General features: G+C 51.0%; 1 protein-coding gene across 9 annotated transcripts in view; it reads left to right on the top strand.

Annotated features, from left to right (window-relative positions):
• Window positions 1-13639, top strand: part of ADCK1 (aarF domain containing kinase 1) — a 126545-nt gene that overhangs the window by 51363 nt on the left and 61543 nt on the right. The gene's annotated exons all lie outside the window — the stretch shown is intronic.

The raw sequence follows: 13639 nt of genomic DNA, 5'->3' as shown, positions 1-13639 counted from the left end.
TTCAACCTACCTCTCTATAAGTTGGTGGGGCAGAGTGACACTGTGGTTTAGACTCTAGAGCCAAGAGCTTGGACCTTGCACAAATGATTGATCTTGGCACCTCACTTTCCTTACCTGTAGCCCACCACATAAGGTTGCTGTGCAGATTACATGGGATAATGAATAGAAGGTGCTTAATATAGTACCTAATGTAGAGCAAGTGCTCAACAAATATTAGCTATTATTTGTACAGTAATGGTGTTCTATACTATTATGGTTGTTATTTCCCCACTCTCTGGTCCCATTGTGCTACCTGTCTCAAACTCGCTGTGTTCTCTTAGTCCTCAGTGCTCGTGCCATGGTCTACCATCTGCCTGGTGTCTTTGCTTCATTCTCTACTTGTCAAGTGACTTTAGGCCATCTGCCTATCTGTCCACCCAGCTAGCAAATCCCAGGCAGGGTGCTAGGTGCTGGGTTTCCTGTCCAAACCCCAGCTCTTCTAGGAAGTCTTCTGTGACCCTCTCTTGACCGATCTTATCCCTCCTTTGGGCTCTGCAGAACTTTGCTCCCTGCACTTGTGCAACTTGTGGCTTGATTAGTTGTGTCTAAGGGTTTCCCTGCAAGTCATAGTTTTTGAGGATGAAGACCACGACAGTCCTTTTACTCTGTATTTACAGCTCTGGAACAGTATCTAGCAGGTGTCCTGGGTCTGCTTAAAGAGCCAATGGATGAACTAGAAATAGTGTCCTTAGGCCACTTGGTGCAGGGCCGGGAGAGTAGGGCAGAGGTTTGATAAAGACCAGTGGTTCCCTTTTTACAGGGAGCTGGCCCTGACTATTGGTCCCTTAATGTGGAGCTGGCCCCAGGTACGCACCATCCATCCAAAGGTGTCCCACTTCTCAGTGATATCCTAGCCTGAAGCGGGGCTTGGATCACACAGGGGATGAGCATAGAAACGTCTCTGACTCCTCTGCCACTGAGGAACGTGTCCTCCAAAGGGAGAGACATTGAGTGAAAGGTAAACCCGAACTGTGGCTGGAGTCAGGGAGCAGGTGGCAAGCTGGGAGGAACAGGGTCAGGAGAGAGGGACCCCAGGCAGAGGGGACTGAATTGGCACAGTGCTGGCCCATGCATGGCTTTGCCTGTTGCCAAGACTCTTGGCTCCCAGCTTCTAACAGTACGAGATTCACCCCCAAATTAAAACTAAATAAATCACGGCAATAACAGTGTGAAGTGCATCATTGCTGGTGTGTGGCAGCTCTCTGGGGGTGGAAACAAGGAGCAGGAGGCAGCAGGTTAACCCTTGGAGGCCGACTTGTCTGGAGAGCTGGGGAGGGAGGTGGGACAAGGGCAGGTCGGTGGCTGTCCCCAAGCCAGGGTGCAGTGAGGGAAGTTTGGAGCGTCAGCAGTCATGGTGGCCCACTCAGCTGGCTAAAGAATGTTTGCGGTTGGAGGAGGTCGCCTGCTCTTCAGGACCCCTTCTCCAATCCCCTCCACCCCCTGCCAATTAGCCCTGAGCACAGTGGCCATGTGGCTCCTGGCCCACAATGCTTCTTTAGCCCCCTGAGAAAATGGGCTACTGTCCATGTCACGGTTCTGAGGGGCGTCCCTCACAGCTGGGGAGCTTCTTCAGAGCCCTCTGGGTTCTTACCAGGGTCCCACAGGCACACACTCTGTCTTCCCTGCCCTCTTCCTCCTCCTCCCCCTGGGAAGATGGCATTTGTTCCCTGGCGACACACTTTCCCAGTGTGTGGGTGGAGGGAGGGGAGCGGGGCCATGTGGGAAGAAGGGTGGGTGCGTGTGGGGGTGTGAGGGCGGGGTAATGTCACTCACTTGGCATTTTCAGCCTCCTCCAGCCCCTCCCATGACACTTCTCGGGAAGCAGTCTCGCCCCCACGATGCTTGAGTGGGCCCCACTCATCCTCAGCTCCATGCCAGCCCCAAGACCTTCTGCAGAAAGCTCCATTTCATCCCTGGCTTAAAAGAGGCTGTCAGTCATGCCTCACCACCTTCCTAGGTCCCAGTCCTCAGACAGGCTTGAGGTTACCTAGAGCTCAGAGATTCCATAAGTGCTCCTAAAGCTCAGACCGTAGAGTGGCGGTGTGGTGAGAGAGGCGCTTGGATGGTCAACAGCAGTGTTAGAGGTCACTATGTCCTCAGACCCGTCCCTGCCGCAGGCAGGTGGGGCCCGGCCCTGTGGGGTGTTCCCAGCATTGGGGTGGGGTAAGATTGAGGGTGCAGTACTTCTGGGCCCCCCACGGTTCATATTCATTTCTGGATCAGTCAGAATTTCTGCACATCAGCTGGCACCATCAGTGCAGAGGTGAGGGCACTTGAAGGGGTACCATCCTGGCATAGCATTGGCTCAGGCAGGGAGTGTGCTGGGGGCCACATTGCTAAGGGAGGGCCGGTGACAAGCAACGGGATGAGACCCCACGTCCTCTAATTCCCAGGCTGGTGATTCGTCCCCTACATAACAGCTTCTGTTTGGCAGGGAAAAAAGCAGTTGTGTGTGTCTGTGTGTGTATCTTGGAAGTTTCTCAGCTAGTATTACCAGAAAGAAGCTTACTTTTTTCTCCTTTATTTGGATGTTAGGCTTATTTCCTGAAAGACAGGTTCCAGGAAGCAATGAGGAGCCCAACTTCTGGGAGGTGGGGTCATTTCTGCCTCCTCAAAAGTGACCTGGTTCTGGACTGGGTCAGGGGTGGTCCCAGCCTTGGTTCCCTTGACTGCCCTTGGGGCTGTGGGTCCAGATGCAGTGCTGACTGTGGCCAGCAGATGGCGCCTGAGCTTGCAAGTCAGGGATCGTTGTAAAGACCTGGCCCTTCCCTTTGCGGGGGATCCCTGACCAGGTGGATGAGACTGGGGCTCTTTCTGCTCTTGGGCATGGTTCGTGCTGTTGAAGGAACGCAGGCTGACATCTCTACACCCTGAATGGGCATGCACAGGCCTCAACCATGAGGCTGTTGACCACCCTGGGCGCCTGAGCCCTTGACTCCATGTTGGAGGACGTGGCATTGGGGTTAGGAGTTCTCTGACGCTCCGCAGTCTCTGATGGCCAGTGATTCTGTGCTTCAGCACCTTTTCCTTCATTCCTTCTCTCTCCTGCTGGTCTACGCGGTTGGCATTTAGTGAAAAAGGACAGTGCCGGACACTTGGGTGTAGCCAGGGATGGGTATGACCTCATTCCAGTCCTCACAGTCCAGGGTCATGGGAGGTTCACTCATCATGGTAATACATGGCCACATAGTGCCCAGGGAGCTTGCAGAGGAGAGAGAGGTTGCCTTGGGCAGATGGAGGCTTTCTGAAGCAGGTGGCCTCTGACCCAGCCACTTAGAGATGGATGGAATTGGAGGAGGTGGATGTTGGAGGAAGTGATTACTGATTAATAAGCTGGGCTCAGCAGAGGTGCAGGGACAGGAAAGCAAAAAGCACGGAGGTGAACAGTGAAGTCTTGTTGATTACATTGTGGCGTTCAGCCAGTGAATAGTGGAGCAGGGGTTGTAGCATTGGGGCTGAGGTCATATTATGAAGGGCCTAGAATGTTCTTTTCAGAATGTGAGCCTGAGGGAGAGGAGGACTTGGGGAGGGACCTGATCAAAAGAAGGATGAAGAGACTGAGATATACGGAGTGGGGTGGGGCATGTGGTCGGGTGGTTGAAGGAATTTGCCTAATAGCCTGAATTTTTAGTAATGTGGGAGATGAGGTCATCTTTGAAAAGTGGAGGAAGATATAGATGGGGAGGTTTGAGGTGGGTGGGAAGCTTGGGGATAGAGTTATCGTGGGAATTAAGGGATGATCTGTAGAACTGTCAGCCGCACTGTGCTGTTATCTTTGGTCATGCACACACATACACATATGCACACACACACACATCTATACCTGCCCCCATGACATACAGACAAGTGAGATCTTGTTACAGCCTATTTCAAGAAATGATCCAAGCCGTGCGTGGTGGCTCATGCCTGTAATCCCAGCACTTTGGGAGGCTGAGGTGGGCGGATCACTTGAGGTCAGGAGTTTGAGACCAGCCTGGCCAACATGGTGAAACCCTGTCTCTACTAAAAATAGAAAAATTAGCTAGGTATGATGGTGGACGCCTGTCATCCAAGCTACTTGGAAGGCTGATGCAGGAGAATCACTTGAACCTGGGAGGCGGAGGTTGCAGTGAGTCAAGATCAGGCTATTGGACTCCAGCCTGGGCAAGAGAGTGAGACTGTCTCAAAAAAAAAAAAAAAAAAAAAAAAAAAAAGAAATGGTCCAGTTCTGTCCTAGAGTATAGTTATATCAGATAAGGTTCTGTCCACCTCTGAAATCCCATGAGAAACTGAAGGAAATGAGGCCAGCTGCTAGCATGGAGCACAGAAATACCTCTGTTAGGGGCGATGCTTATATTGGTGTCTGGGTGGTGTGGTTTGGCTTTTGTACTCTGAAATTTGTTTTTATCAGTTTTTCACCCCTTGATCTTTCCTCCCAGGGGACCTTATTTTACAGCTCCCCATAGTACGCAGGGACAAGCGTATGCTGCAGGTGCCCTGTGTTCTTGATGCACCATCTGACTGGAGTTTCAATGAGAATGAAGGAGAGAGAAGGTGCAGGGGTACCATTGTGCAACAGGTAGAATAATTCATATCCAGTTGTTTTGTAAGAGCCTGTGGGTGCAGTGGGAGGGTGGCTTGTCTTGTTTGCTCAAGGTTTAAGCAAATGTTCAGAAAAGTGATAGAGAAGCCTTTCCTCCAAGAATATAAACTGTTTATCCAGCTTGCTGGTGGTGGCGGCAGAGAGAAGGCACTGTAGGCGCAAGGACCAGCATGAACAAGACAGAAGTGGAGAGATGAGGCAGGAGAAGGCCTGCCTGGGTGAGGGGCACACAGCACCTCTGCTATCCCATGGAGAACTTGATGGGAGGGGGTAAAAGGCATCCTCTTTTTGCATCTCTTCCTCCAGGCTATGGCAGGTTGGCCAGGGCTGGGCTGGATTTCATTCCTGTGTAACTCAGGGCTCTCTAGAGAAACAGAACCAATAGGATATGAGAGTGTGTGTGTGTGTGTGTGTATGTGTGTTTGTGCATGCATGTGTGCTTGTGTGTATGTATGTAGAGCTAGAGAGAGACAGAGAGAGACTGATCGATGTTAAGGAATTGGCTGATGTGGGTTATAGAGGCTGGGAAGTCCAAAATCTGCAGAGTGGCCCAGCAGGCTGGAGACCCAGGAAGAACCGATGGTGCAGTTCAAATCTGAAGGCTGTTTGAAGGTTACCTGCTGGCAGAATTCCTTCTTGCTTGGGGAAGGTCAGTCTTTGTTCTATTCAGGCCCTTATCTGACTGCATGAGGCCCACCCATGCTATGGAGAGTAATCTGTTTTATTCAGAGTCCACTAATATAACTGTAAATCTTGGCTGGGCACAGTGGCTCATGCCTGTAATCCCAGCACTTTGGGAGGCTGAGATGGGAGGATTGCTTGCGCACAGGAGTTCGAGACAAACCTGGGCAATATAGGGAGACCCCATCTCTGTTAAAAAAAAAAAGTTAAAAAAATTGAATTAAAAAAACAAACTGTAAATGTCACCTAAAAATACCCTCACACAGCTGAGTGCGAGGGCTTATGCCTGTAATCCCAGCACTTTGGGAGGCTGAGGCAGGCAGATCACCTGAGGCCAGGAGTTCGAGACCAGCCTGGGCAACGTGGTGAAACCTCTGTCTCTACTAAAAAAATACAAAACTTAGCCAAGTGTGGTGGTACACACCTGTAATCCCAGCTACTCAGGAGGATGAGGCAGGAGAATCCCTTGAACCCGGGAGGTGGAGGTTGCGGTGAGGCAAGATCACTCCACTGCACTCCAGCCTGGGTGACAGAGTGACACCCCGTATCGAAACAAAAACAAAAACAAAACCTCTCACAGAAACATCCAGAGTAATGCTTGGCCCAGTATCTGGGTGCCGTGGCCCAGCCAGGTTGACATGTAAAATTAACCATCATAATTCCCTATGTGGCCCTCAGCCAGGATTGCACATGTGTGCCCTCGGTCTGCTTTCACACAGCCTGGAGCTTCATAGCGAGCCTTGGCGGTAGACAGGAGCCAAACTGCCTGTTGGTATATTGGCTTTGTGGCCTTGGCCATGTTACTTACCCTCTCTGTCCTGTCCCTCCATTTCCCGATCTCTAAAATTGGAATCATAACACTACCTGCCACCTAGGCTTGCTGTGGGGATGGATCGAGTTAATGATTGTGGAGCACCTATCGCAAGCTTGCTGCAGGGCAAGGGGCAGTAAACGTTAATAATTATTTCTGTGTATTGTGCTGTGTGCTTTATGTGAGCAGGTACTGGGGTTCTGAGAGACTCGTAAATGGCAGAGTTCTGTCTTTACCTGGGCTTTCTGATAACTGGTACAGCTCTCTGTCCCATATTCAGTCATAGGTTGCTTAATGATGGTGATATGTTCTGAGAAATGCATCATTAGGTGATTTTGTTGCTGTGTGAACATCATAGAGTATTTACACAAACCTAGATGGGATAGCCTACAGTATACTTTGGGTATATGGTATAGCCTGTTCTTTTCAGAATGTGAGACTGAGGGAGGCTTGAATCTAGGCAATTGTAACACAATGGTGAGTATTTATCTATCTAAACATAGAAAAAGTTCAGTAAAAATATGGTATTATTAATATAATGGATCGCTTTTGTATATGTGGTCCATTGTTGACTGAAATGTTGTTATGCGGCACATGACTGTACTGTTTTGCTAGAATAATCCTCCATTCTCTTCCTCTTCCTGATCAGTACCCAGCACTCTATCTGGTCAGCCTCTTCCCTGCTACTTTTAGAAATCCCCACAGGCTCCCTAAGGAGCAGCCTGGGTTTCTAGGGCTCTGTCTCCCACTTTTGGGGGTTATCTGGGGGGCAGCTCAGCTGGTTAGGGTTAATTGCTGCAGTTTCCCAAGGCCCTTTGGCAGCTCTCCTCTGGATTAGGGACTCTGACGTATGTGCTCTTGGTCTCCAGGCAGGGCTAATTCCATGGATGAGGGGTGAGAGAGGTGGAAGTCTGGCCAGATTGCCAACGAGGAGTCACAGGTGCCCATAGTCATGGAGTTGGTGGCTGTGCTGTATTTAGGACCCACTCGCCTAACCATCTTCACTTATAAGGTGGCAGCCAGATTTGGCTTCCCTTACAGTGTCCTGGTGGGGCCGGGTGTGGGCTATATCCAGGGCTGAGCATGCCCTGGGCTGGACTAGGAGTAGGGAAGTGGTTAGAGCAGAAGCGGGGCAGGAGAGCCCCTCCTACCTTGGGGTCTGACTCCACCTGTGCCTGCAGCCCCTGCAGGGGAGAGATGCCTCCGGGCTTTCATATTGTTTGCTGCCTTTTTCCAGCACTGATCCAACTTCTCCCCATCCTCCTCTTACTTACTCATATGCATTTATTGAGTACCTCCTCTGTGCCAGGTACTGTACCAGCCCCTGGGGTTCCTGCCCCCTGGAGTGCCCTGGCTGTGCCCCTTGGAGTGCCATTCTCCCATGCTGGCAGGGTCCAGCTGAGGTCAGCTCACCCTCTACCAGCCCAGGCTGCATCATGGGCTCAAAGCTACCTGGAAACCTTCGGCAGTCTGTAGCCTTGCCTTCTCCTGGTCCTGAGCACCACCTTTGTTTGTTCAGGCATCTGGTTTGTCTCCCCAGACTGTCCCCGAGAAGGCTACCAAATGAATATTCTGGGAATGGAACACAAGGATCTGGTGGCCATGAAGCCATGTACAGGAGGACTGGGGGCCAGGGAGTGGGATCACCTCCTCCTAGCTGGGCCTCATCTTGCCTTCCCAGCAGCTCTCAATAAAAAATACATTTGTATTAAAAACATAATGAAGAAGAAAAAAACCCATTTCCCCCCCCAATAATGCTGACATCAAAAGAAGATTTTTATCAGTTATGAGGGAGAGATTTCGGCCATAAAATTGCAATTTAACTAGTGGGAGATGGATGGCAGGAAGCATTGCTGTCAGCGCGGACGGATGGCCTGCCGTTAGTCACTGCGGGAGAGGCAAGGCAATGGTCGAGGTGGCCCTGACTTGCGCTTCCTGCTGATGCCCTGTCTGGCCCGGCCTCCTCCCTGTGGCCACCGCCATTCTGCAGGCCTGTCCCCTGTCTGTGCCCTGCTCCCGGCCTGTGTCCTGCACCTCGAATCCTGATGTCACCATATTCTATGTCATCCTGGGTAAGTTTTGTGATTTTGCTGAGCCTTGATTTCCTCACCTTTAAACAGGGATGATAAGAGAGCCTTCACATGAATAGGGCTGTGGTGAGGATTGAATGCTACAACCCAGCCAAAGTGCACTGCCTGGTGAATGGTAAATGCCAGTTCACTGTCAGCTGTGCTTGTTACGTGTAGAGTTGTTACGAGAGCGAAATTTGGCAGTTAAGACCAGCACCCTCATCTTGTATCCAGCACCTTGCCTGGTGCCTCGATCTTCCTGAGGTTTAACAGATGCTGACTCTGTTTGTTCACCTTCTGTTGTTCAGTGGCAAGTGCTTTGGACAAAAGTCATCTGGGAGAATCACTCACGGGTTGTGAGGGCTTATAAATCGTTTAGTGCAACCCCCACATTTCACAGGTGAGGAAACTGAGGCTCAGAGAGGGGCAGTCACTTGCTTAATGACACAACTGGTTGGTGGTAGAAACAGGACTAGAACCCAGGTCTCCTGATTCCTGATCCAGTGCTCTTTCTCCTGGACTATTCTGTTTCAGATGGAAGCTCAGTGCCCAGAAGAGAGGGCAGCACTCAATCGAGCAATCGGGCTGGGCTTGCTGTCAGAGCCACCCAGCGGGCCTCCGCAGCTTTCATCGTCCTTGGGACCTTGTGGTTTCCTGCGGACTTTGAGGAAGCCGTATTTTCCTAAGTCCAGGATCCTATGGTTCTTTTTGTCCTTCTGCCAGTCTTTTGTCTTGCCAGTGGTATGGGGTGATTATACTAATGTGCTCACCAGTTCGCCTTCGGTCCACAGGCTGCACGTGGGGTGCCTACCCTTTGTTGGGATCTAGAGCGCAGGATCTTGCCCAAGCCCTCTGATTGGCTGGTGTGTCTGGACTGTTCCATACCCACTTCCTGCAGATGAAAGGCCTCAGCCCACGGTGGCCCCATTCACTAACCCTGGGAAGGTTGGGACCCACCACTTGTTGGTTTGCTTACCTAGAGAATACAGATTTGTAGAGGAACTGCTCTTCTCTTACCCATGTGCCACTGCAGCAGGGGGATATACGGAATGTTAAAGCTGTGCCCCTCTCTCCAAAGCCAAGCAGGCAGAACCGTGCACAGAGGGAGTAATTAGAGAACAATTAAGCCCTCAGCTGTGGGGCTGATGGATGGGAAGTTCAGGGGAAGTTCAGAGGCGGGTTCCTGGTGGTGGGGGTTTGGGCTTTGAACTGGTCCTTGAAGGATGAGTAAGATTTGAGGAGGGGAATTCTGAGGGCACACAGGGTTGGCAGTTGGTGGTGAGTGATGACCACAGGTAATTCAATGCCCAGAGAGCCGACAAGCTGGCCTGGAGTGGCAGGGAGCTTTGGGTGGACGGCGTATTGGTTTTCTGGGGCTAGCCGCAAACCTGTGGCTTAAACAACAAATGTATTGTCTCACAGTTCTGGAGGCCAGAGGTCTGAGATCAAGGTATCTGCAGGGTGGGTTCCTTCTGAGGCCGTGAGGGAGGATCTGTTCCAGGCCTCGGCCCTAGCTTCTGGGGGGTTTGTTGGCAATCCCTGCTGTTCCTTGGTTTGGAGATGCATCTCCCCGATCTCTGCCTTCATCTTCACATGGTGTCCTCCTTATGTGGGTGTCTGGCTCTGTGTCCAAATTTCCCCTTTTTATAAGGACGCAGTCATATTGGATTATGATTGTGCTACTCTGGTATGTCCTCATCTTAACCAATTATTAGTATATCTGCAATGACCTCATTTCCAAATAAGGTCACATTCTAGGCTGGGGTTAGGACTTCCACATATGAATATTTGGGGGGCACAGTTCAACCCACAACAGATGGGTGCATTAGGTCTTCTGTGGTTGTAAGGATCTTAACTCCAACTTGAACTAGCCAAGGCAAAAAAGGAGATGTGTTGCATTGTAGATAGGGTTGGGCTAGGGTTGGGCTAGAGTTGGGCCTTGGGGCACTCTTCTGGGACTCTTGTGTCTCTCCCGGCAACTTCTCTCTGTGGGTCAGCCTCATTCACAGCTGCTTCCCTCCATGACCAGCTGCCATTGGCAGCTTTTAGCCTCACCTCTTCTCAGCTTCACACCTAAGAGGGCCTAACCCTGCTCCCCAATTTCAGGACTCTGATTGACTTAGCCTAAGTCAGATGTTGTACCAGGTTAAATAGCTTCCGCTCCACCCAGCCCCACTTTTCTTTATAAATTACCCAGCCTCAGGTATTTATAGCAACGTGAGAATGGACCGACACAGTTGGGTAAAGGCAGACAAGATGGTAGGTATTAGTGTTGGTGGATAATAACATATGGTTGTGTTTATTTGGTACTTGTTATGTAGTGTACATTGGCTGGATGTGTTACAGATATTGTTTGTAACCTTTACAATAACTCTGTGAGGCTGGTAGATTACCATTCTGGTTTTCCATCTGAGGAGGCAGAGGTCCTGAGAGGGTAACAGCTATGTTCACATAGCCAGTAAGAAGCAGAACCAGGATTTGAGCTCTGATGATGACATCTCCACTCTTCCTGCTATGCAGCTCCTAGCCCTGCAGAAGGGCTGATTTCTGGGGGACATTAAAGAGAGCCGTAGGCATTGGGTCTTGCTGTGGCAAGTTTTAGGGTATCTTCTTAGGCCCCAGGTCTTAGGGGTAAAGTCAAATCAGCTAGTAGTGTGTGTGTGTTCCTGTGTGTGCACAAGCCCCTGAGACTGATAAAGAGACATTTTAGGCAAAGTGAGCTAATGGTGTAGGATGGATGGAGGGCGCCCCAGGAGGGGCCCTGCGAGGAGGCTCTTTCCATCATCCATATCTGGCAAAGGTGAGCTCTCCCTATGGAGCCTTTTTAGCTGTCTCCCTAAGCTGGGGCAGGTGCCATTTTTCTCCCCTCAACATCCGCCTGGAGCTCAGAGCGTGAGTGTCCCAGGCTGGGCAGTGAGTCAGGAGGCCATAGCATGGAGGACAAACACCACGGTCACGGCTCTTGAAGGACCTGCCCTGGCAGTTGGCCCCATAGGCTGCCAGAGGGGTCACAGGGTCCTCATTTCCTGCCTGACTGGAACTCGTGGCCTTCCTTCTCTTCCCCAGGGAGAAGGGGAATGGGTCTCCCCTGCAGGCCGCTCAGGGCTGGAGCTGGCGATGGCGATATGGGCAGGGTGGATGTCATTGCAGTGGCTTCTGATGCCTCTCCCTGTCTCCTCATGACCCAGAGGTCTGTTCTTCCTGGTGATGGCCCTGGGAGAAGGGATGGCTTGTTGGAGGAGCCTCAGGCCTGCCCAGATGTACAATGAACATACTGGCCAACATGGCCAAATGAGTGAGGGATACATGCTTGTCTTAGTTTGGGCTTTCCTAAAAACAAACAATAATTTGAGTAAAAGTGATTTTGTGGAATGCTCATATGCTGCCTGTGGGAAAGTGGAGACGTGGTTCAGGAAGGAGGAGGCAGCTGGTAACTCTCTGCTCTTAAACCAGTGGCTACTGTGGGCAAAGTCAGGTCAGTCCTGTGGGTAGACTGGGAAATGGTGTCAAATACATACCTTTCACCCATCCCACCCAAGGGCCAAGGTAGGATATTCATTCATACACCAACTTCCTAACTTCTACTTTTTTTTTTTTTTTTTTTTTTTTTTGAGACAGAGTCTCACTCGGTTGCCCAGGCTGGAGTGCAGTGGCATGATCTCTGCTCACTGCAACCTTCGCCTCCCAGGTTCAAGCAATTGTCCCACCTCAGCCTCCCAAGTAGCTGGGATTACAGGCATGCACCACCAACCCAGGCTAATTTTTGTATTTTTAGTAGAGACAGGGTTTCTCCATGTTGGCCAGGCTGGTCTCAACTCCTGGCCTCAGGTGATCTGCCCATCTTGACCTCCCAAAGTGCCCGGCCCTAACTTAACTGACAGCTGCTCCTGGGAGCTGATACTTCCTGAGACTTGGAAGTCCCAGGGAGTCTGTGGCACAGATGCAAATCCTAGGGGTCATGCAGGAGCTGAACGGGAGGTCTGAGGGGAGCAGGTGGAGCACTGTCAGGGCTAGGCCAGCATCATCTCATACAAACCTCACAACTGCTCTGTGAGAGTAAGTACTGTTTTTATTATTCCTATTTCACAGAGGTACAAACTGAGGCCAGAGATGTTAGGTCTTGTGCCTGAGTCACTCAGAGAGCGTGACCAGAGTCAGGTCTGGCTTCGGAACTCAGGCTTCTAACCCGGGCATTCCATGGCTCTTTGCAAAGGGTCCTGTGCTTTTCACAAAGGTTTCTCATCCTAGCAGCTTACGCCTTCTGTTAGCATTCCCAAGCAGGAAGCAGGGCAGGCAGATGAGGAATCCTCGCAGGTCAAGGAACTGAATATTTAGCATATCCTCTGTCCTGGGCATGAATTAGATGTTTTCAAGTACATGGTCTCATCTAGTCCTCACAACAGCTCAGCGAGATTGGCATCCCTTTCCCATCACTTCCAGACATAGAAACTGAGGCTCCGAGACATTAAGTAACTTCCTCAGGGTCACACAGCAGGATGGTGGCTGAGCCAGGAACTCAGCTTGAGTGTCACCGGACTCCAGAGACACACACTTCAGTTACACAGGCTGCTTCTAGGAGGCGAGTGACCTGGGAGATCTGCCTGCAAGGTTGGGCAGGGCCAGCACCTTTCCTCTGACCCCACATCTTGCCTTGTGCTCCGGGCTGGCCTCTGAGCTGTGTTCCTTAAAAGCCAATCATAAGGTGGCCGAGGAGGTTCTTGAAGAAGGGGGAAGTGGGGTGTTAGGCTCTTCCCTGTCTTACCCCTGGGAAAGGTACTGCCCCTCTGTGCTCTCAGGTGGGGGCTGGCCTTGGGGGAGAGTGAGGGTGCCCTCTTGCTCTCCTGCCTGCCTCCTTAGAGCTGGGTCTTCTCGCTCTGCTGCCCCCAGGTCCCCTTTCCCCACTCCTTATTATTATTTTTTTTTTTGAGATGGAGTTTCACTCTTGTTGCTTAGGCTGGAGTGCAGTGGCACGGTCTTGGCTCACTGCAACCTCTACCTCCCGGGTTCAAGTCATTCACCTGCCCCAGCCTCTTGAGTAGCTGGGATTACAGGCGTCCGCCACCATGCCCAGCTAATTTTTTGTATTTTTAGTAGAGATGGGATTTTGTCATATTGACCAGGCTGGTCTCGATCTCCTGACCTCAGGTGACTTGCCGGCCTTGACCTCCCAAAGTGCTGGGATTACAATAGTGAGCCACTGTGTCCGGCCTCCCCACTGCTTTTAAAAAAGTTTTAGTGTTTATTTTAATAGTTTTTAGGGTAAGGTGGTTTTTGGTTACATGGGTAAGTTCTTTGGTGGTGATTCTGAGATTTAGTGCCCCCGTCGCCTGAGCAGTGTACACTGTAACCAATAAGTAGTCTCTTATCCCTCACCTCCCTCCCCACCGCTTTCTACCTGCTGCTGCCACTTGGCAGCAGAGGGAGCCGAGCCCTCCACGTCTAGCTGATTTATGTTCG

This window comes from Nomascus leucogenys, chromosome 22a (genome assembly GCF_006542625.1).
Source record: "Nomascus leucogenys isolate Asia chromosome 22a, Asia_NLE_v1, whole genome shotgun sequence".
Lineage (NCBI taxonomy): Eukaryota > Metazoa > Chordata > Mammalia > Primates > Hylobatidae > Nomascus > Nomascus leucogenys.
This window is presented reverse-complemented; position numbering and strand designations above follow the sequence as displayed.